Consider the following 14,382-nt stretch of genomic DNA (forward strand, 5'->3'; position numbering starts at 1 on the left):
CGGGGGTCCAAACCACCCACGGAAACTGGCCTATTTATGCTCACCACATCCCAGGGAGGTGGGGGCACTCTGCTCCGATCATAAATAGATAACATGAGGTACAGAGCCCAGGGGTCTTGGTGGTGACAAAGCTGCAAACCCCGTTTTTTTTTTATTTTAATAAGTTCTTTTTTAAAGATTTATTTATTTATGCATACAGAACTGGGGTACAGGCCAGAGGCTCAGGGGCGGTGAGAGGCTTCACCAGAGACAGAGTCAGGAGCAGAACAGGCAGATCTATGAAGTACACTGCTGAGGGGAGCAGCGGGCGGGTCAGGAGAGGTCTGCCGCGCCATGTGGTCACCTGCAGGGCAGGCGGGAATCGAACTCATGCAGAAGTGGCTTTAGCTTCTTAGTGCTGTGCTTTAACCCACTATGCCACCAGGGAGGGCCTGCAAACCCCATTTTTAAACCCAGTTCCTAAAAGCTGGGTTTTCCCACCAGATGCCTCCCTCGAGTCTGGTCTAAAAGCAAACAAGGAGGAAGAATGAACACAAACACCCCCCCAGTGTAAATGCACCCCAGCTAGTGCCTCTTCTTTCCAAAGGAGATGCACATGGCCCAATCTCCAGTGTCATCAGGAGAGAAAAGTTCCTGAGACTGATGGAGACGGACTCCATCCACATGGAAGCACCGGGGTCGCCTCTAACTTCATTCTCTCTACTTGTCTCATCTGCCAGTCTGAGTCCTCCACGAGGCATCTCAGAAACAGTCTGAAATGTTGCACCTCCATCTGAACTTAAGCCCACATCATTCTTCCTGCATGACACCATAACAACGCCCCACACCGCCCTTCCTGTCAAAAATGCATCTGTTCATGAAGCTTCCCAGCTTCAAATTCTTCTCATTTTCCTTTATCTTCAGGATCAAGTGCAAACATCTTAGTTATACAAGACTTCTTATAAACTGGGGCCAGCCTCAATTCACCCTTATTTTCTGTTCTCCCCAGGTACCCACATACCAGGTGCATTGAACTAGGATACTCCAGTGTCTTTGCACATGCGGCTCCTTCTGCCACTGTCTCTACCCAGAGGGTGATATCCAACTCTCAGGACACAGTGAAATGACCTCTAGTTCCACGTGCAACCTCACGCTCATGCCTCTGTTGCAGGATGAACTGTACCCATCATTTATATATGTGTTCATTCCAGTAGGAAAGTAGTTTTCATGCCCAGGCAATTTTGCCTTCAGGAGACACATGACCATGTCTGCAGACACATTTGGTCGCTGGACTTTGGGGGAAAGTGGCCCCCAGTCATAGGCCCTAAGCAGCCTACAATAAATGACTGAACTGCTGGCCTAGAGATACTTCCTTTCCCCCTGGAGGACTTGCATCCCCTAGTGATTCCAAGTTAGAACCTGAGAGAGGACAGAGTAAACCGTGTGTATGACTCCCAATTTACTCCAGCGCAGAAGAGGACTGATGGCCTGCCGTCAGAGTGAGTCTCAAGTCAGGCAGCCACAGCTCTCCTCGTAACTCTTCGTTTTCAGTTAGTTAGGGGCCTGCGACTGAGAAGTCTCGGGTGACTCCTGCAATACACTCTCATAGCAGGGGACCCGTACTTCGGCGCCCTGCTCCAGGTCCTACATGGGGAGGGTCAGCCTGCACATGGTGCAGACAGAATTCATGGAAATGGGTGAAGCTCTGGGTGCCTTGCCTGGTGAAAAGGCAAAAGAACTATTATTTAACCTCAAGAAAATGATGGCTGAAGTGAGTATTTTTTCAGTAACATGGGAGTTTGCTAATGGATGGCATGGCCAGAAAGCCCAGATTGGCCTGACCTGTTTTCCTCCATTTTGAATATTCAGGTTCTGCCTGCTTCCCTGAACCAACCAAGGCTTTAACATTTAAGGTCATTGCATTTAGGCTTTTTAGAGACTAAAAAGAAGTTCATAGGGAAATGGATGTTAAATAGTGCTGGCATAGAGCAAGCAAGGGAAGAAATAGGTGAAATCCTGTGTAAGCCGAGGAGCCTAGAGGACTGGGTTTCTTGTCTCTTCCCTAGATTATGTTCCTACCCTCCTACTGACACTGTTGGGGAGAGGGCTGTCCAGGCTTCAGGCCTTGCTTCTAGAATTTTCCTTTGAACTGGAAAAGAAGGAAAGACAAGAAGAGTCTGGGAGGCAGAGGGCAGGAGTATCAGGGAGGGGGAAAAAAAAAGGTGAGAAAGAAGGAGCAAGGAAATAAGAGCAAAGAGGCAGCTGGAAAGACATCAGGAAAATGTCGAGGCTGGTTGGTGAGGCCCCAGCATCTGGAAAACAGACTGGGGGCTATATTTAGACTGCCATGACTTGCAATAATTTGTGGAAGGGGGAAAAAGGAAAATGTGAAGTTGGCGTCGTTTCGGAAGGGAATGAGTTATAAGAAAAGAATGGCCTGATAGGGGAAGCAGGCCAGAAGCCTCAGCGCTTGGAAAGGGCGTCGGAGCAGTGCGGGCCGTCAGGATGAGCGATGGTGTTTACTGAGTCTAATCCAGCTCATGCCCCATCCCCAGGCAGGTCCTGTGCTCCCCACCAAGGATGTGGGTGCATTTCCGGGCAAGCCCGGCTGCCCTTCCCTTCTGCCACAGCACCGAGATGTGTCCGCAGTGATTCAGGGTGTGTTCTGGAGAAGCCTGGGCTGAAGCAAGGGTTCTGCGTGAGGGCTTAGGGCGATGTGAGCAGCACTCTGTAAATCCTAGGAATTTGTATACATTGCCGAGGCCATTCTCCAGCTAGATTATAAATAGAGGATTAGTTCAAAGGCAGGCAGCCTTTTAAAGAGATGGTGCCAAGCGAAGCCTGCAAACCAAATACAGTAAAACCTCCTGAAGCCCCTGTTGGTTTATTCCAAATAGCATCGAAGTCACAGCAGCATCTCGGCTCTGGCTGACGGGAGCCCCGTTATCCTGTAGGAAAAAGGCATGGAGTGTGGTGAAACCTCCCTTATCCCGAAGAAACCATGTGGTCTGCCTCATGGAATGCTCTGGCCCACAAGGGTCTGCCTTTTGAAACACTACATTTAAAAAGTTGACCATTTAGATGGAGGTCATTCTTAAAAAAAAGTTACATACATCTCAGGTTTTTAACATACAGCATTCTGGTCTGATTGGACACTTTTTGTTTGGCTTGGGATCATTTTTACAAACTCCAATTACTGTGCTATTATTACAGTAGCACCCAAACCTTTAACATATATGTGACCAAGTTTCTCAAGAGGTGTCTGGGTAGCTATGAAGCCTTACTCCAATTTGAGTTGATGTTATCAAGGTTTTTTGCATTTGAGGTCACAAGGGGTTTGGCCTGCCTGCCTCTATTTGAAGCTGGTACTGTGATTAAAACCAGCATTGGAAAAAGACCATAAACAATAATCCTGCCCACATGTTCATTAATTTCCCATTTTCAATATCCCATAGAATAATGGAGATTTCTGGGCAGAAGGATGCTGGACAGAAGAAACGCATGTATATCAAAGCATGGGAGGACTCAGTTGAGTTGGTGGTGAGTTGGTTCAGGGAAGCAGGCAGAACCTGAATATTCAAAATGGAGGAAAATAGGTCAGGCCAATCTGGGAGGCCCTAAATGGCCTGGATTGGTTTTTGGCATCTTCTAGTTAAGCAGTGAAACTTTCTGTGGTTATAAAGTCTTCAAATAGCTGCTCTTCATCAGCAAAGATCAGACAATGTTGTTAGAGAAATTAGGCTCTGGCAAGACTTGGTATTCCATAGACCAGCAGGCCATGAGGTGACCTTCGGAAGCCCCGTGGCCAGGACACTGCCATGAGCAGCACCCTCCAGATGCCTCAAGGCACAGAGAGACTCATGTTATTTCAAAGGATGTCTTGAAAAGTAAAATTACAATAGACTCCTGTATAAGAGCCTAGTGTCAGACTTGTTTTGTTCTCATTTCAGTATCATATTAAGATAGTTTCTCCCTTTGCAGAAGATGCTCATGATGGCCAGTCTGCCCACAAGTTGATCTGAGGAAATGTGGCACCTGGTGGCACAAGGAGTTAAGTCTTAGCACATTAAGCTATCACCAGCCACTGCAGCACGAGTTCGATTCTCAGCCAGGGAGCTGACTCACATGGCACAGCAGCCCTCTCCTGTCTCGCCCACTGCTCCCCTCAGCAGTGTATTTCAGTAGATTCTCCTGTTCTGCTCCCCACTCTGTCTCTGGTGAAACTTCTCACCCCCCGCACCTCTGGCCTGGACCCCAGTTCTTGTATGTATAAAAATAAAAAACCATGTCTAAGCAGTCATGCTCTGGAGCACATGCCTTATCTCTCTTCCTCACACGATCAGACTAGGGACTCTGATCTAAAGGTGCTCTTCTTACTGATAACTCACCAAGGATGACCAATGACTGAGGTGACTTGACTCAAAAAAGTCAAGCTAGGGGAAATAAAAATTCCCAAGGGAAAGACTGAGCCATTGGCAATGGACACTGAAGTTGGACTTGTAGCTATGAAATGGGGACCGTGATAGCCATCCATAGCCCTGGTGAAGCAGAAAGTGGGAGCAAGACTGAGGGCAGAGATTCTGAGAGAATGTTCAGGTCATGAAGTCGCTATGAGAGACATGTCAGTACCTCACAGCTGATCTGTTCCCATGCGCCCTGGCATTTGTGTTTCTGGACATGGATTCTTATGAACTTGAGCATGTCTCTATTTTTTGCAATGAAAGGAATTTCATGGAAGATGGCCTCCATCTCTGTAAAAACAGTTTCTCAAGTGCCAGAAGCTTGAGGCTACATCCATCTTACTGTGTGCTTCTCCAGCCTGAGGAATTCCACATCTTACTTTTCCTCAGAAGACGCCTTTTCCAAAGCTTTAATCCTATGCTGTGTTTCTCTGATCCTTGCTGAAGATTTCCAAATCCTTCATGTTTCATTGCTGAGTGGTGCCAGTGTTGCCCCTGGGGACAGCCAGGATTGATTTTAGTGCACACGGAGTTCCTGGTCATTCACCCTCAGACTGCATTCTGCTTGATTTCCTAATGACAGAGCTGTCCTGCTGATTGACATGCTGGTCTGCTTCTCCCCTAATCCGATACCCCCCAGGGGCATTGCCATTACTAAATGTCAGTGCAGGAAGGGGCTTGGCGGTCATTGAGCCCAACCCTGTCATTTTAGTAAAGAGGAAACTGAGGCCCAAAGAGGCATCATAACTTGCCCAAGGTCATGCAAAGTTAAATAACCTGCTTTTCTCTCATCGTGTGTGCATGGGTGTATTTGGCATTTTGAATTGTACATATTTAAATTAAAATACATCATTTGTGATCCTTGGTGACTCTTGGGAATGAATGTGCAGATGTTCTATGGAATTCTGTCAATATCTGGGGTAGAATGAACCCACAGACATCCTAATAATACTCACCATGTATATGACTGATCTCCGGCCTGTGGATGGTGGGTTCTGGCCAATGGAACACCCGGTTCCTATTTCCCCGTGGATCTTCCAGCCTTCCAGTGCCAGCGGCTGTCAACTGCAGGGCGACCCCCAGAGCTAACTGCTGAAGGGGGCAGCGCCTCCCTTAACGGTAGAGGCTGAGCCCACCCCTCTGCCTTGAGCCTTGGTAGCCTGACGTGAGCAAAAACTTGTCACATGTATCTGAAGTTAGGGGCTGGTCTGTGGCAGCAGCTAGGCTCAGCAACTAACTCAGACCCCCATCCTGCCCCTTTTGTTCCTGGGCTCTCCCCACCCGAAGAGGTTCTCCAGTCCATTCCACCTTGTGTCTCACAGCCAGCCTTCCATCAAGCAATCCAGGTCATATTGCCATCTTTCCCCCAACTCTTCAAAGGTGCCCCTTTATCTACAAGCTGTGAAACCTGAACCCATTCTCTGGTTCTTCTTTTCTTTCCATCTTTGTCAAAATTGTCTCATTCAAAACCACTCCTTTTCCAAGATAGACTGTTCATGCCCCTCTTCCCAAACCCTCACCACCCTCCTGGCACGTCTCTCGCCTGGGATCCATGCCACACCTCCAGGACTGCACTGAGCCCACTCTCCCTCCCACCAGCCCGTGTGCTCCCCAAGCCCACGTCTAGGTGTCTGTCCCCCTCTGGAGCAGGCAGAGCCCAGGCACAGGGTGAGTGCAGCAGCGCCCCGCCCCCATCATCCAGCAAGCCTGTCTTTCTTCCTGAGGGTGAGGCCAGAGGGTAGCCCAGTACATGCAGCTCATCTATCTTCCTCCTCTCAGCACACTGGAGGGTCGACTGTGTGACCTCTGGCATCTGTGGATTCCTCTCTCTCTCTTTAAATACAGGGTCTGGGAGCTTGCTCTGGCCAGCTGGGAGAAGTTGGCTGCTCAGTTATATTTAGGTGAACAGAGACGTCAATCTAAGGCGCTTTAAAAAGAAAGTTCTTTTTCAGCTGGATCCCCAAGCAGGTCCCCACCCACTTCTAACAAGCAGCATTTTTGCCTCCTCTGGGTACCCCCATTTCAATTACAGACCCTTCACGTGGCCCACACATGTGTGGACATGTGTCTGGATGTCAGCAAACAGTGGTCCTTCCGGTCCAGATCCGAGGAGGAGTGCTCGCCTCCTTCCAGGCGATTCCTTTCTGTCCTAGGAAACCTTGGCCTTCTTTGAAGCCTCTTTTCTCCCTTGTTCATGGAGGAGGTTTGGGCTCCTTTAGAGTTTCCTTCCTGCCTTTCTCTTCCCCACCAGGCCATGAAGAAGTACAAACGGAAGACAAAGACGGAAGCAGAAAGCAGGACTTGCAGTTGTGATGTGTGATGAGGGTCTCTGAATGTGCGATCCCAGTGGGCAGAGTGTGTGTGTGTGTGTGTGTGTGTGTGTGGGTGGGTGGGTGGGTGGGTGAGGGAGAGAAAGAGAGAGAGAGAGAGAGAGAGAAAAGCAGCACACGGGGACTCTGGGCCGACCCTTCCTTCTCCTTGACTTGGCTACCGCAGGCCTGGTTCTTTTCCATTCCCACTGATGAAACACTCCTTTATGTCTTATTCACATCCTGTCTTGACTACCACAATTGTCTCCTTGCTGGGCCCACATGTCTCTCATCACCAATGGGATCCAAATGTTGCTGACAAAATAATCTCACTGCCTTTGTGCTGCAATCACATTCCTCCACTTTTCCAAATTCTTCTCTGTCTCCCATTACAAGGGGTATCACACACACAGACCACCATCTCTCTCTGCTCCTTCACACTCCCCTCGACACCCCCACCCCATCTCTCGGCCTTTCTTACCGGCTTCTCTCCATCAGCAGACTCCTCAGATCACAGTTCTTCTGGGCCTGCCCAAGTTCTTGGACTGTCTTTTTATTTATTAGGACTTTTCTTTCAGCTAGCAAACATTTACCATGAGCTGCAGGCACTCTTTAGGCACTTCTAGTGCTGCAAGAGGTGACTCTCTCTGAGGCCAGCAGGCAGCAAAAGAAAAGAAAATACTACATCAAGAAGAAAAACAGAGCAGTTACAGGGGCCAGGGAGCGGCTCATGCAGGAGCCCTGCCCTTCCCCCAGCTGGGGCTCAGAGTTGGCATCTTGAACACCCTTCTGCTTGACTGGAGGACCCTTCTCATTTCTTCTGAGTTTGCATCTGCAATCCCCTTGGGTTTCCCATCACCAAATCACCCATGTGCAACCCTGGTGATCTTATTCTTAAGGGCAGAGGGTTGCTGGGAATAAGTGCTGCTGCAGGAAGCCTGCTACCTTAGCCACTCAGTGAAGGCTCACCACAGCCAGGGATCCGGGCACGCTCACACAAACTGCAACCCTGAACCCCCTTGTCTCCCTCCCTGTGCCAGAATATAAATGGTCGTTTCAACTCGGGGGTCGCTCTGGCCAAGGAAGCATCGATTTGGCCTCGGTCACCCCGGTCTGGCTCCCTACACAGTCAGCCCTCTCTGCCTTTCAGACACAGTGTGGCAGAGCACACCCCCCACCCCCCAACTTGGGTGCTTGAGGTCAAACAGCACCAGCTTCACTTTTAAACAGCCTATGGGAAACAATACAGTGACAGAGCCTTCAATGAGCACTTTTATTAGCAGGTAAAGTGACTGACGTTAAATTGGCACCAATACAATTGCTTAAAAATTTATTGTGGGGCCCTCCCTGGTGGCGCAGCGGGTTAAAGCCTAGCACTAAGATAGCTGCAGCCACTTCAGCATGAGTTCGATCCCCGCCTGCCCTGGAGGTGACCACATGGCGTGGCAGACCTCTCCTGACCCGCCCGCTGCTCCCCTCAGCAGTGTACTTTGTAGATCTGCCTGTTCTGTTCCCCTCTGTCTTTGGTGAATCCTCTCACCACCCTTGCACCCCTGGCCTGTACCCCAGTTCTATATGCTTAATAAATACATCTTTAGGGAAAAAAAAGCTATTGTGTCCGTAGGCATTTTCCTTCCTGGGAGGGGAAAGGCGAGGAGGATAGAAGGTGAAGTTTGGACCTCAGTTTTGACTGGGAACAGAGTGGATTGCTCATCCTCCCCCAGGGGCTGTCCCTGCATGCCGGTGCTGTCTCTGGCATGGCCCTTACGGTGCTGCCCACAGTGTGCCTTTGCCCCAGGGTTCTTGGCGTGCTCTGCTCTAAGGAGATCCTTCCTGAACAACACAAAAGGCCAGGCCACGGGTGCTGTTGTGCACTCGGAAGGTGGTAGGTTGAAGTGGAAGATGCTTGCTGGTTATTGAAGTCATCGTGCCAAAAAAAAGCAAACCTGAAATACCTCACCAATTATTTTTATACAGATTACATGCCGAAGTGATTATTGTTGAGCTACAAAAGTTATATTAATTGTAATAGCTAAATATTACGTATGTAATACTATATGAAATGCATCCTTTAATTTTAGCTGTTCATTTTGACTTTTTAAACTGTAGTTATTAGAAACACACATTGCAGATGGGCTCCCATTTCTGGCTCGCCTTAAACGTCCACTGGAAAACACTGATGCGGTATCAGATCTCAGGGTTTTAAAACACTGTTTACAGCAACAAATTACACTTTGTTCAATGGAAATCTTATGGAGAACTCCTCTGAGGCAAGTAAAAGTCAGGCTGCCCAGGTGGACGAGGGGGATATTTGTCGGGAGAGGAGGTTGGGGGTGCCCGAAGGAGGCTGGGAAGCCCCATTCATTATCAGAACCTGGTGGGGCTCATTTATTATTTGACTAGATCATCCATTCATTTGAAATTGTGGGGGAAATATGTGGAGGAGGCCCCCATTCAATCACCCTAAGTGGAATCTGATCTTTATCTCAGGATAAACATTCCAAATGGAAGGTGAGTGCTAGGAGATAAGGGAGATAAGGAAACCATATGGCCTGTCCAGGAGGCTTCCAGGGCCTATTCCTGAAAGGATTAATGAACCCAAGGGGATTGGAGTCGGGAGGGGTCTCACTGCAGTTCTGTTTTTTGAGGTGATGGAAGTCTCAAGGCTCCAAACTGGGATCTGAGTGTCCCAATACTGGGAGGGCTAACACTTGGAACCTTCTCTTGCCTTTTTTTGGGCTCTCCACCCCTCTCACCCATCTTCTTCCATTCTGTCCACCCCACATCACAATGGACCCAAAATCTCTAGCCCAGACCTGTGGAGTTTGGAGTTTGGGATCTGGATTCCCTATCCCCCTGATCTACTAATATTTCCAGAGATTCCACTTCTACCTCTTCTCCCAACCCCAAACCCCCACTGTGGGTACAGGAGGGAGAGGGGCTTTGCTGGCAGGGGTGGGGGTTCCTGTGAGCCTCGAGGCAGGGCAGGGAGGGGGAACACAGGTAATGTGAGCTCCGGAGAAAGCTGGTCTGGGCTGAGGGGATGCGGGCACGTTCTCTCTTCCCCTGCTTCACGGCACTTCATCCTTCATCCCTCTGGCCTGCAGGTTTTGCACAGCTGTTCACTAAGCCACAACTAGAGTTTGTTGATGGCATTCGCTTCAGGGAAGATGAAGCAGACAGGGTGGCTAGGTGGTGTGACAGTTTTCACCAGTAAGAATAATCCGGAGAATAACCAATATTTACCGATGACGGATTTTGTGCCAATGCTCTTCCGTGATTGTCTCATTGAATCTACAATCGCTTCATGAAGCAGTTGTCTCTATACCAAGGAGGAAACAGGCTCAGAGAGGTTGATTCACTTGCCCCTAACTGCACAGCTGATAAGAACTAGAGCCAAGAGTCAAACCCAAGAGTCCAATTTCTTGATGCCATCAGGGGCCTAGCATACGATTGCTCCATCGAATTTTCCTTGGTCAGTGACAAGGAAAGCAAAAGCCCCGGCCTATGTCCTGGACCACCCCAAGGTAACAAGCAATTGTACCTGGCTGACCACTAAGTCAACTTGGGCTGCGCCTTACACCTTGTTTGGCGGAACCACCTCAGGCTTTGCAAATAGCCCTGGCTGAAAGAAGCCTCTCGGACACTGCCACCCAGCAAGGTCACATCTAGGGAGAGGAGGGAACAGCTGGCTCGGTGGGGGCAGAAGTTTCACAGCTTTCCAGCCACAGGCTTCCTGGCCTCAGCCCGTCCCAGGCCGGTGGCCTCCGGTTAGGGCTTTTCTGCGCTCTGAGCACATCTAAACATTTGGAGAAAAACAAGAAAGCGAACAATAGACGCTTGTGGGCTAGAGGACAGGGCCGACTTCCCCCAGGGACTCGGTGCTGTTCATAACTACCCCAGCTGCACTCTCACGGTTGGGATGTCACTGGAGCCTCTCTGAATCATCGCCTTGTCCTCACGGGGGCTGGCTACTGGCTCCTTTTATATATCATTGGGGGCGGGGGTAGATGCACATGTTTTTGGGGGGAGCGAGGCGCTCAGGGGAAGGCATATTTTCCTGTCTGAATTTGGGACTTCACACTGAAAAGATGCATCCGAGCCTTGGCATTGTAGCCCTGCCAAGTCACCCCGACAGCCGTGTCCTGCTCACAGCCCCACGGGAAAAGAATTGCACTCTATCAAGTGGACTCTGGGCAGCGCCCCAGAGAGCCCAAGCTTCAGAGACCAGAGAGTAAGTGGGACCGATACTGAGCGTGCCGGGCCCTCGGAAAGAGGCCTGCGGGCTTCATGCTGGGTGAGATGGGAGCTGGGCCAATGGTGGTCTTTTCTGAGCTGTCCCCACAGAAGCCGCAGAAGGTTCAGATAGTCGCTTCCCCTTGTCACAGTACAGGGTGGCAGTGCTGGTGGGTGGGAGGGGGCAAACTGGAACTCAGACCCCTTCTCCATTCACAGCTGTCAACCAAGGCCCAGCCAGCTGCAGTCCCCGACTGAGTGAGCCCTACGTCTTCCCTCAGGCCTCCCACAAAACTGAGAGGGGCTGAGGCAGAGCGTCTCTGTCTGGATGGCATCCCTGGAAAAGGCTGGAGTGTTTCTAAAGAGGCTGTTCAGACATCACATCACAGTCCCAGACGGCCGAGAAGTCCTTGCTCTCATTTGGCTGCCCTCCCTGGGAAATGCTTTGGATCAGACTGCACTTCTGGGTTGTTTTGCCTGAGGAGAGTGGTAAGAATTCAGCAAGATCCCGTGGTCGAAGGAAAAGTCAGTGGCTCTCTTTAGTAAAGGTCTTCATAAAGAATGGCACGGGGCTGTCAGGGGCAGCATTACAGTGCTGGGGAGGGGTGGAGGCAGTGAAGACACTCAGGTGGGCAAGAAGACCCGCAGACAGGGGGACCTGCGGGCAGAGAGGAATCTGGACACAGATGGGGCTGGCTTCTAGTGTCTACAAAATTCAAGATGGCTGTGCTAAGTCGCGCCCACAAGCAGATTCATAGTCTGGTTCTGGAAAGGTCTTCCTTGAGGTCTGCCATCCCTTCTGAGGGCCACAAAGCAATGCTGCAGAGATGCACAGATGAGCACAAAGTCTCCTTGCCCCCACGCTCTTGCACACAAGCCAGTGGTGGCCACAGGAATTAGAGAGAGCAAGGCAGAGAGAAGGCAGAGAGGTGCAGACACGGGAGCCCGGGAGGCAGAAGCTGAGCCCAATCAGCCAGGCAGCTGGAGGAAGGATAGCTGATGGAGGCAGAGGGCACAAGCAGTGGGAAGGCTGTGAGGGACAGCATGCCCCCTCCCCAACTCCAGGGACAGCAGGGACAATGGCTACGAAAGGCGCTGGTGCCCTGGGGGGTGGGGGGGGGGAAGCCAGCCCCACATTCTTTGCCTTTGACTCTCATGACTCTATAAGCTGGCACAGGGAGCTGTGAAGGCTTTCTGGCACAAGAGCTTCTGTTAAGTTCCATCCCTTCCAGCTCATTAATTAAAGGCCGTGTCCCTGGCTCTGGTGCAGTGGGGACCCCCACAGAGGATGTGTCTGTAAGACACCCTCTCCTTTCACACTTAAGGTTTTCCTGAAACTCTGCAGGTTTAACACGCAGGAGGCAAACAGCAGACTTGCAAGTTCCCAGGAAGGTAAACAATATTATCACTGTCTTTTCTTGATTTCCAGCCACAGCGTCTCCCTCATCCCAGTTCCAAAAACTTATTAAATCGATGCCTCTTTAGAATTGACAGGGTAAGGTTCATTCCTACTCACTCCCCACCTTTAGATGCAATCTTTGACCCTGCGTGTCTAGAATGTTCTATGCGTGTTCTAATTTTATCCTTTCCCCTCACAATTGAACACACAGTCAACTGGTTTCAATCCAGGGAGCATTTGATTGAGGCTAAATATTCCCTCACTCTCCGCATTCCTAATGACTTCCATATTTGTCTCAATTATATTAGGTTTATGAGACTGTCTTATCACTAGCATCAGCACTTCATTTTTCTATTTTCCACTCGTTCTTATAAAATAATAAGGTCAAAACGCAAGAAACTATTCGAATACGTGCACAAACACGGTTGGGCAAAGACAGCGTGCTGAAACTGAGCTGTGTTGGCCGCCCGGCCCGGCAGCATCAGCACAAGATGGCTCGAGATGTTAGTTCATTCCCCAGAAGGGAGAACCTGAAACCAGTGCTTGGCTCAAGGACTCAGAGCGGTGGTGGCGGTGGTAGGTCAAAGTAGAACACGTAAAAAAGAAGGATGTGCCAACGCCGAAGTACAGGCTGAAGGGCGTCTAGAATGATCACCACCCTCTGCATGTCTGCGGGTCCCACCTTCTGCGATGCAGTGAGGCTGTTGGTGCTGGCTCTGCTCTGAGCAGTTTATTGCATCCCAGGCACGCTCCAAAACACCTCCCAGCATCTCCGAGTCCGCAGGTGCATGAGAGGAGAAGGGTCATACTGTTTTACAGCGAGGGGAGTCTGCACAGCCATCACAGAGGGGATCAAGTTCTCGGTAACAATTCCCTAGACAATTCAGTTCCAGGCTGAACTGTTGGCGGGGAGCTGGGGATTGGGGCTGCTATCATCCTCAGAGATAGGGGAGCTTACCGGCTAACAGAGTGGTGAAAGGACACTTAGTGTTGCTTGAAGAAATTCCTCAGGAAATTGAGGAGTGCCTGGAAATGGACAGCCAGGATTTCTCAGCCACTTAGCAACCCTGGCTGTGAGTCGTGACTTACGTCTCTAAGCTTGTCCAGTGGTCCTTGCAGACTCAACAGGTCTAAGGGATCTACTGAGAAGAGACTCCTGGTCTTTCCTCAAAACTGCTAGGATACCATGATTACTCCTTTTGAGTCAGAATCCTTTGCGTGGAAAGGATTTTATGAGGAAGCCATAGACCAGCCTCACGCGGTCTTTTCACCCATGTCCACTAGCATGGTAGAGAGGAAATTAATCCAGTCGTGGGTGTCGGAGACTTGGCTTCCGGACCCACTTCTGCATGTTTTTCTGGGTGGCTCTGGGCAGGTTCCCACTTTGCAAAATAGGAGAGTGGTCTCAAGGAGCTCTCAGGTCTAATACTCAGACTATTGGTGGAATGAGAAAAGATATCAAATGTGAATATTGTAAAGGATGATGTAAAAAACATCTCAGGAATTATTTATGGTTTTCACACCTGAGGGAGGTGACCAAAGCAATGTTAGCCCAACCCTGAGATTTATAACAAACCATGTGGGGTCTCTGATCAGGTCTAGAACAACCACAGCAAAACAAAAAAGCCCTTGCTTGGGATCAAATCCTCCCAAGCCAGTGCTGCCTGCCCTGCCTGCTCTGGTCACCTTCCTGACTCTGCGTGACCCTCAGGCTCTGCTCACCTGTGGGGACAGGAAAACTTTTTGAGGCACTGCAAGTCCAAGCCCACTTCTCAGAGCTGTTAAGCCCACATCTGTATTCAGCTTTAAGAGTACAAGACCCCCATCTGAAAGGTAGTGATTTCCCTGCCTTTAAAAAATGAAACAGGGGGAGGTGGCTTTTGTCATTCTTCTTGTGCAAACCTCCCTGAATAGAAAAACTTGCTTCTCTGCAACAGCAGGTAAACAAACACCTGCGGTGGGAAGGAAAACTAGCAGGCAGTCTGCAGGGACACCAGGA

Source organism: Condylura cristata, unplaced genomic scaffold, assembly GCF_000260355.1.
Source record: "Condylura cristata isolate star-nosed mole 26May11 unplaced genomic scaffold, ConCri1.0 scaffold00013, whole genome shotgun sequence".
Lineage (NCBI taxonomy): Eukaryota > Metazoa > Chordata > Mammalia > Eulipotyphla > Talpidae > Condylura > Condylura cristata.